The sequence below is a fragment of the Larus michahellis genome, chromosome 16 (genome assembly GCF_964199755.1).
Source record: "Larus michahellis chromosome 16, bLarMic1.1, whole genome shotgun sequence".
In the NCBI taxonomy this organism is placed as follows: domain Eukaryota; kingdom Metazoa; phylum Chordata; class Aves; order Charadriiformes; family Laridae; genus Larus; species Larus michahellis.
The window spans coordinates 8,582,446-8,591,884 of NC_133911.1; positions in this window are offsets into that span (position 1 = coordinate 8,582,446).

Below are 9,439 nucleotides of genomic sequence, written 5' to 3' on the forward strand. Positions count from 1 at the left end.
TTGTGTTGGCCATTGCTGCTCCACGGGTAGAGGACTGTAGGTTTTGCAGGAGGGCTTTTCTAATATTATCTTTTAACGTTTACCCAAAGAAAATCCGGTCTTGTGGCTTGATACGTTAAAAAAGAATCTTCTCTAAGAGGGCTGGTACAAAAACAGTAATTGCAGCCAATAATCAAGGGGCAGCGGGTAGCTGTTTGAAAGTCAGTCTCTTTCTTGATATGCTTCTTTTGGATTAAAAACAGCTCAGTACAAAAGCAGAGAATTTCTCCTTTTATTCTGAAGAACATGTGAAAAACTATAGGCTTGTAGCCAAAGAACTGGTTTGGTTTTGGGTAACCAGTTTAGATAAATCAATGTATGTGTATATGAATTGATTAAGCCTACGTAAAATTATTCAGAGGCTCTGAAATGAATGATGATGCTTTGAATAGATTTGGTGAGCTCTGTTATTTTTATTTAATGCTAATATTGTTGTAAGTGTGCACAGAAAAGATTGCGGGTTCAGTGCTGATATGAATCTGAGTATAAGCAGCCTGCTGATGGTTGTGCTGTCACTGCCTCAGCTTTCCACTTTCTGATTTTTATGCTGAGAAATTATATGGAAAATTGCGTTCTACCACGTTTGCGAGTTCTTCATACCATGGCCGGCGACACGGGTTTTTTCCCCAATCCCTCTGATTTGTTCCTCTTTCCCAAAGATGTACTCTCTGGTGGAAGAGCCCAGCTCTGCCAGGACAGCTCTGCCGTCCCCTCCTCCTGTAAACGTGCTGCCCCTGGGGCTGGCCAAAGCCAGCGCTCCGCAGGCTTCACTTCATGCCATAGCTAACGAGTGAAGTGGCGGTCTTTCGTTTTTATTAATAATTTTCAATGTTTGGATGCCCACGCGTTTGGTCTGCGTGGAGTTCGGCAGAGATCGCTCCCAGAAGATTGTGCAAACATTTCCTTTGGTCAAGCCGTAGGTGATGTCCTCCTGCCTGAGTTTCTCTTTGAGATTTCGGCTTGAAATTTCATCTGCGGGCCGAAACCAGTGGCTGGCGTGTTCTACAGGCTTTGAGGCACAAGTGCAGAATTTCTGGCGGGCAGATGCACAGCCTTGTGTCACCCCTGAGTCTTCAGCTGGGCTGATGTTCGTGCGGGGGGAATATTGCTGGGAGATGTAGCCTGTGGCAGGTAGAGCGAAGCTGCACAGGAAGGCATTTTAACCCTTTTTTGCTGGTGTCCATAGCTTGTGACAACCTGGGCTAGCAAAGGCATTTCTGTTGGCTCCACACCACCTCCCGAGAAGCTCTACCGACATTCCAGGTGGGAACAGGCAGAGCTGGCACCTCCACAGGGCACCCAGCAGCTTCCCGCACACACATCCCAGCCTTTGACTCTCACCAGGTTGTTCCCTACTCCAGTTCTGAGCTAGCAAATGCAGAAGGGCTTTTGCAGAAGACTTCAGAAAGCTTTTCACCAGAGCTAAGCTGGGAACAAAGTCTGATGCTAACTTGGAAAACATGGTCTTTTTTCTTTTTTTTCTCCAAACCCACTTCCTCCTTTCACTAGGAACTGGACTGCAACCAGCCAACCACACTCAAGCAATAACCGTTTCGAAATACAAGTGAAAGTATCAGCAATGCTGGAGAATAAAAATACCAGAGCCATGGGAAATGCTAGGAAGGTAGCCAATGGAAAGTACGGTCCCTCCTGTAGGGAGCGTGATCTACTTGTTGAATTGCTGAATTAATGAAATCTTACCAATGAGGTTCATTTCGCAGAGTGCTGAAAGGAGCCCAGATTTCTTGCGTTGTCTTAGTGGTTGCACTCTGATCCCAGATGGGCGGATAATAATGTTATAAATGATTTACTGCCGTACAGTATATGTTATGGGAGGTTTATAGAGATCAAATCGCACAGTGAGCTGGAAAATCCTCTCTATTGTTGAGGCTGTTCCCTGGCTGCTGTTGGCAGTAGGACGTTAATGGCATGTGAGGGAGTTTGCCTTGTTCAAACAATAGCGTAGGCATTATAATTTAATTACTCCCATCATTAGGCCAGTTTTGTTAGAGAGAAAAAAACACCCACAAATGAAAAAAACCCCAAACCACTGAGTTTTTTCATAGCTGCGTTTCATGAAGGACTCCCGGTCCTTTCTGTAAGAAGTCTTCTTTGCAACACTGTATTTTACTGATGGTGTAACAGCAGATTTTCACTTTCCACTCCTAACGTCCTCCAAAGGACCAAATTTCCTCCCCAGTTGTCTTAATTCCTGAAATTATTTGCCAAGGATTTCCTGCGCCAAATTTAGTAGCCTCCGATCTGCAACCTTGGGATAACGGGTAAAATTTATTCCTTGGGAAGGACAGACTCCAGACTGGGAAGAGACAATTCATACGAATGTTAAGTATGGCAAATGTAGTGTAACAAACAGCGAGCATACAGCAAGAATAACGAGCAGGAGCGAAGCGTCTCTTGACCCGTGGCCCCGCAGGCAGTAACATGAAGTCCATCTCTGCCTCAGAGCCAGGATCCAGCGGTGCAGCTTGTGATGATGGTCCCACAGATAGTAGCACACTTTCCCTTTGATGTGTTTAAAGACTCCTTTCATCTGTTTATTTTTGCTGTCAAATTACTTCACTCAGTCCCTTGTGCACGCCAGGTACTGCAGGATATTATTACAGTCAGTAAACAAGGAAGTGGAACCCGACACCTGAATGACAGTAAATTAAGTTATTTGCCGGTCGCGAGGGGCCAGGTTACACATGTGCGGGACTTTACTCGGCGGCAGGTCCGACGCACAGCCCTTCGGGGAGAGATCCAAGCTGTTTGCTGGCTGCCCTGCTCCACGGAGAGCTTGTACTTCCTTGAAGGCACTTAGCTCTTCACCTGCCATGGATTACACGGCATTTCTCCCGGTGAACGGCTTCACGCTTCGGATAAATCTGATGTTTTCAGGTGTCTTAGCGCAGTCTGACATTAAGCAGGTAGACAGTTCTGCTCCGTTCCAGATTGGATGTGGCTTGTCTGATCCCATTCACCAGCATTTTATTTAAGCGTATGATCTGCTAGCACCATGGGGACACAACTGACTTGTGTGGAAAATTTTTGTCAGTAAAGTATTTGTATTATTCGTTGCTTTCCACTATAATTAAGCAGCTGACAATCCTCTCGGAAGAGAACTGAGAGGAGGAGGTAGTTGTTTGGAAACCGTTTTGAGGATCCTGGTTGTCATGTGCAGTGCAGGGTCAGAGTTATCGTTATTGCTTTCTACTGCTGCTGCCGTAGTTTTGCGATCAATACTTCTGTTCCAGTAATAACACCTCCAAAATAGCTTATGGCGCAACCGAGGCAGGCCACCTCTAGCCAAAAAAACAACGAATGTGGTTAGTGGTCTTGATTTTAACACCAGCATGGACCCGTCGTGCCCGTTACGTGAGGGCAGCGTCCTCCGCTGTTCCTGAAGAGGGGAGGGGGTTCTGTCATGGGGCGAGCACGGCCCTTTGGGGTGCCCAGCGCAACTCCTCGGAGCGTGGCACCGGTTTTCCTTCGCGCAAAGCGGCGAGTGAGTGATGTGCATGGAGCCGTGTGCTGATGGAGCCTCTCCCCCCATCCCCCTGCGGCCAACCCCGCTGGGGAAGGCTCCCCGGGGTCCCCGAGCCGAACCGAGCAGTACCCGGCGTGCCGGGATCCAGCGCTGGGGCTCTGCTGCCAGCTCTAATCACCGCTCTCCGGCGTTCTGCAGCGTGAGCCTCTTATTTGCTTTGTTTATTCAGTCTCTCGTCACCCTGTAGGCATTTATTCCTTGCCCCAGAGTCACGATTGCTGCTTTAATTATTAGCATTTCCTTTGCCAGCAGTTCCATAGCTTTCGTTCCCTGAGTCAGCAGGGCCTGCTGCAATTGAAAGCCTTGAGTGCTTTACCCTACCGAGACACAACCGTAACTCGACGAGCCATTTGCAATGGCAAACTCATTTTTAAACTCCCAAACCTGAACAGCCTCCCTTTGGTAAGTGCTGCTGCCAGGAGGCTTTGCAAATAATGACTTTTCATGTCAAAGACCTGGATAATTTGATAGGACAATGAGGAGTAGTTCGAGGTCTAAAGTTTGAAATACCTCAAAATTACTATAATTGGATGTGTTGCAGCGGGGAGGGGGGGAACCTCCACATTTCAAATACCTCTCTAAAAACCAAATTCATCAGTCAGATTCTGAGAACTAAGCAAGCAAATCCCATGTTTATTTAGGACCCAGGCAAAAAACCCACAAACGAGCGGGTTCTCTCCACTGGTTCTGCAACAGGGATTAACGTGCAAAGACTGGCCTGGGTTTTGAAGTCCTCGCTCAATTTGTGCTTGGACAAAACTCTAACTGAGCTGCCTCTAGATGTCTGGTTGAGCAGGTGGCAGACGAAGCCTGATCCAAAAGCCGAGAGGAGCAGAGTTTTGTGAATATATAATTAAAAGAGTAGTCTCCCGGCGGAGGGAAGACTGCCGCAGTTGCATTCAGCAGCTGCTTGGTGCTTTCTCTTTAAAATGGCTCATGAGATTTTGGTTTTGGAATTAAACGTCTTTCTCAATATGTCCCAGTCTTTAGACTTTTGGGCCGATTTCTGCAGTCACTGTTCTGGCTTCAATGATCTTTGGTTGGTAGGACAAGAATGTCAGTTGCTCCCTAAACATCCCAAGCGACTGGAGAAAAACAAATCCGAACAGATACACAAAACCTGAGAGTTTGAAAACATACAAGGGAAAACCTTCAGCGTCCATTCAGAGACTTTTTTTCAGAGCCAGTATTTTTGATTAAAGGAAGTTTTGAGTGTTTCCCACAATCCTTCTGATTACAGCATGATGAATTTTACCTAATGAAGTTCCCAATTGCCCATGATTTTTCAGTCAGGTGGATCCATTTCGGAACTCATCCATCTGCATTAGGTGCTTTTCCAGTTTCCATAGTAACTAGGCAATTCATCATCTTCAACGTATCTAGCCTTCAGTATCTTACAGAGAGAAGTCCTGTGTCCATTTTATAAATGTGCAGCCAGAGGTATAAGGAACCAAGTGATTAGCCCAGGGTTACGGAGTTCATCTGCAGCTGAATAGGGTAAGAACATTGCTTTCCTGAGTTCCAGGAAAATGCCTTAACTGCCAGGCTGTCCTTTCCCAGGGAGGTATTTGCTGTATCAGATCAGCACCAGCTGAAGGTTGTTTCCCAAGTGTTCTTTTTCTCAGACTCGGAAAAGAGACTTTCAGAAATGAGGAGGTTGGAGTTTGAGTGGTACGGAACAGAGTGAGTAATGAAACAAGAAATCAAAACTTGCAAGTAATGTATTCAGCATAAATGCCAGCCGCGTTCTTGGGATAAATAACTTGCAATGAATAATTCAACCGGCATCATCACTACAGGGCGAAGGAACAGGATTGTTTTTTAATCATTTGGCTTTTTTCTTCCTGAAAAGTTCAACCCAGATTCAGACCCTGGTGCGTTCCAACTCTGGAGCTGGGTTTTGCTTGTGGCTTGGCCAGAGATGGCCTAGGGTCAGATTTGGGCCTGTGCTGAGCACCCTCGCTTCTCTTTGAAATCTAAAGAAACTCCAGGAATTTGGTATCTTACAGGACACAATTCAAAGCCGCCCTTCAAAAAAAATGCATCTGTAGCCTCAAAACCTTGTGAAAATAGCAAAACATTGAAAGCTGTTGAGGAATCCTGGATTACCAAAGCTCACAGAGCAGGGAAAAGGCTGGTGGCCTTTGGAACAACTTCTCACATTAATTTTCTTCCAATGCTGACAGCTTTGATTTATTGCCTTAAGGCTGGTCAGAAAACACCCAGACATGAGCGAAGCCAGGAGTTATGGAAAGAAAAGGAAAATATGGTAAACGTAGTGATGGATGGCACTGGTAGATAGACAAACACTGCTCTGCACCCAAATATTGTCTTAGAGTGAAGATGGGAACAGAGGTTTTGCTTGCACTTTCAGTGTTTCTTCTTTCGCTTCTCATATGTTGAATATTCTGCTAGAAATCCTCTGGGAACCACGGGTTTATTTTCTTTTTCTGTCAGCTGAATGCCAGCTGGAGCACCAGCCAAAGGGGAACTTTGAAAATGAAAGAGAGAAACACAGCAGCGGAGAAAGTTCTTTATATTGTCTTGTTGTGAGAGTCCAGTGTAATGACTCCTCACCTTTCCTTTTCTCTGACACTGAACAACACTCAAATGGGCTCCGCATCCCGAGAGGCAGCAGCTTCTGCACCCAACCGCCCATCCCATCTTCTGCATCTTATGGGTCTGGTTTTTCTTCCATTTGAGTTGCTCTTATCCAGTTCTGAAATGGGACTTTTTTTCCCCAAGACTGGGTTCAATCAAGACCGGCCATTAAAACGCAGGCTAAGCTGGCACCGTCCCCGGGCACACAGCACGCTGCTCGAGTGTGTACAGCCCTGGCAGCGCTAGCTGGAATTGCTCTCAGACCGAGGAGAAGAGGAAACTTGTCTGGGGATTTGCTGCTTTATCTTCTGTCGAATAAGGTCTGGTGGCGGTTTGCAGTCGAACTGACGACTGGCTGTGCTGGGGAGAAAGCAATGTTGCTTGCGAGTCCTTCCTCTTTAGAAATCAAAACAAGGCATTATTTCCCAACAGAAATCTGTTAAGATCATTTAAAGAGGGTTTTCTTGGTCACCAAAATTGTTTGCTGGGAATCCCTGGCTGCTCGGTGCTCTCACGCTCCTTTTTGCTGTATCAAATTCTTGTTTACAACAGAAGAACCGTCCCTGCAAACCAGAATGGACGAAATAACCGAGGAACACAACATCGTGAAAGTTGTCTTTAATTTCATCAATGGTTTTAAATATTTAGAAAGCACAATGTAAACATCTGAAGAGCAAGCAGACAGATTTCTCTTGATGTTCAGAATTGTTGGGATATATAAACAGAGAGGCAGTTCTCAGGGTGTGGAACCGATGTTTCAGACTTTCCACCAAAGTTATATATGCTCATGTCATTACGGCTCTTCCTTCAGCCCAAATTGTTGGCACAGCGTCTCGAAATGTTTCTCATTAGTAAACTTTTCATAACCTCCAAAACGGCAACAACTGTAGAATAAAATGTACCGGGATGCCAGCTGGAGCTGGCACTTGGCGCGGGGCTCTCCGAGCTGTTTGCTTAGCTGGATTTGAAGGATGTTCCGGACCAGCTAACGGGGCATGTGACTGCGTTTTGACCTAAACGGCTGGCCCGGTTCCAGCAGTCCTGCATACTTCATGGGAATGCTTTCCACTTGTCGCTTTCATACCTCAGGCACAGCTTTTAACAATTTGCTCGTAAACCCGAGTCCGACAGCCATTGGAATATAGTTAGAGGTAATGGTACTTGGCTATATAAAGTAACAATGAGATTCCAGAACAGCTCAGTGGGTATTTAATGCTGAATTAACAGTTTTCCAAGAGTAAGAGAGCCCTGCTTTCCCTTTTTTTTCCAGCATACAGTCTCAAAGCTCCCGACAATTTTTATTTTTTAAATTTTTTTATTTTTTTTTTTACAAAGGCTCTTACCTGAGCAGACGGGGAGCCACACATGTGACAGGGAATAGCAGGCAGGAGCTGCACGCAGATGTCAAGGGCCAGCTGCAGACCACGTCTCTGTGCCACCCGCTCGTCCTGAAGGGCTCTGAGCGGGGACTGCTCTTGCAGGGTTACAAAATTGCTGCTTTGCTTTTGTTTTTGTGTCAAATGTTGGTCTCAGTCCTGGTCTTGTGCTGAAAGGCATCAGGTGGAGTATGGCGTTGTCCATCGGAGATGCGGGAGACGGTGTGAGGTTGCTGGAGGTGTTTCATGGGTGCCCACTGCAGCGCAGAGCTGGAGAGACGCGGCCGCGGTCAGGCGGGAGCCAGGAGAGCGAGAAATGGACCGCGCGGCTCTGTCAGCTCCTCTGCCTGGGCCTCAATCCTAAAACTTGCCTTCTTCCCATTAGTATTCCAGGGCAACCTGCAGGAGATGGAGTTATTTCGGAGAGTGGAGCCAGGAGGCCTCAGTTCTGCCATTTCCCCAGGAAAGGTTAATTTGTGGGTGAGTGATTAGGGCTCAGCTTAGTGAAATTGTTTTACCTGATTCAGAGTGTTCAGATGATAAGAAATATTAGTCTTTTCCTGGACTTCTCTTCATTTTCAAATAGGACTATTATTTTAAATACCTGAATTTTCAACCAAGACTTTTATTTATGCATAATTTATAATTGTTTCCTAGGAATAGGTCTTATTTTCTTTCTTCCAACATGGAAAATAACATGTGAACTCCGAGTACTTCTCAGATGCTGAATTCCAAATCATCTGAATTAAATTTGAATCCCAGTGGGTTCTGCACCTTCCCGGTTGTTCATCACTTGCAGAGTTTATTACATTTTAGATGATACTATTAAATCCAGCCACCCCTAGAGATACTGGTTAGACTTTGTGAGTCTAAAGAGTAGAAGACCATGAGTGAGTCCCCAGAGCTGTTCCAATTCAGCAGTGCAGTAATTTAAGTTTCCTTTAAAAGGACAATGCTTTGTAACTTTTTGTATTTTATAATTTGTTTACGATTTCGGTTTCCCTCCCTGCAATACCTTTTAGGAATTATAAAATAAATGTATTTCCCCCCAATTTAGATACCTTTTTTTTCTTTTCTATTTAGCAAACATTGATTTTACTCCCTTCCCCAGTGCTTTTGTTCACTGCCAAAATTAACGCGTCTTTTTGGCTTTGCTTTCCAGAGGGTCTGTCTGGGGGCATCAACAGGAGTGTGGGTCCTGGTGGAGGAGCGGGTCCTGCTCCCTCCTCCCCGGCATCGGTCGGTGCAGCCGCCCACAACACCACTGAGGAGGTTTGGTGCTGAAAAGGGTCTTGGAGCCCAGGCCCGTCTCGTCCTTTATAGGGACTTTTATAAGACTGTTCACTTGTAACAGTAGACGCTAAAACACAGAGTTTTAAAACGTTTTTGTTTCATGCCGCGTGGTGGAGGGCCCAACCTTCCTGGCTCTGAGTTGCTTACTGAAACCTTTTATGGCCCAGAGCCGCAGACGTTGGCGAGACGCATCGTCCCGAGCGACTCGACAGGATCCACATCCAAGTGCCTGCTCGCCCGCCGCTTTCGGTAGCGGGACAGGCAGCTTGTTTGGCCCTGCTTGTCTTAGCGTGACCCCCTGAGGGTGGCAAAGCCCTGAACTTGAACCTCGGGGCCACTTCATGTTCCTCAGGAGCTGCAGCTGAGCCACACGGCCAAGGAGTCCTCAATGGATGAGAGACCTCATGAGTTCAGCAGTCCAGCCTGGGCCAAAGGAAGGAAGAGCGCCCCTAATCGTTTCCAATGGGCAAAGGTGTGGACTCCTAAAATCTTCCCTTGCTGCAGCGTAAGCCCACCTCTAGCATGTGGAGATCAGAGAGAAACCTCCTCTGGCCAAGCTGCTGCACCAGGGCTGAGCTCCTGG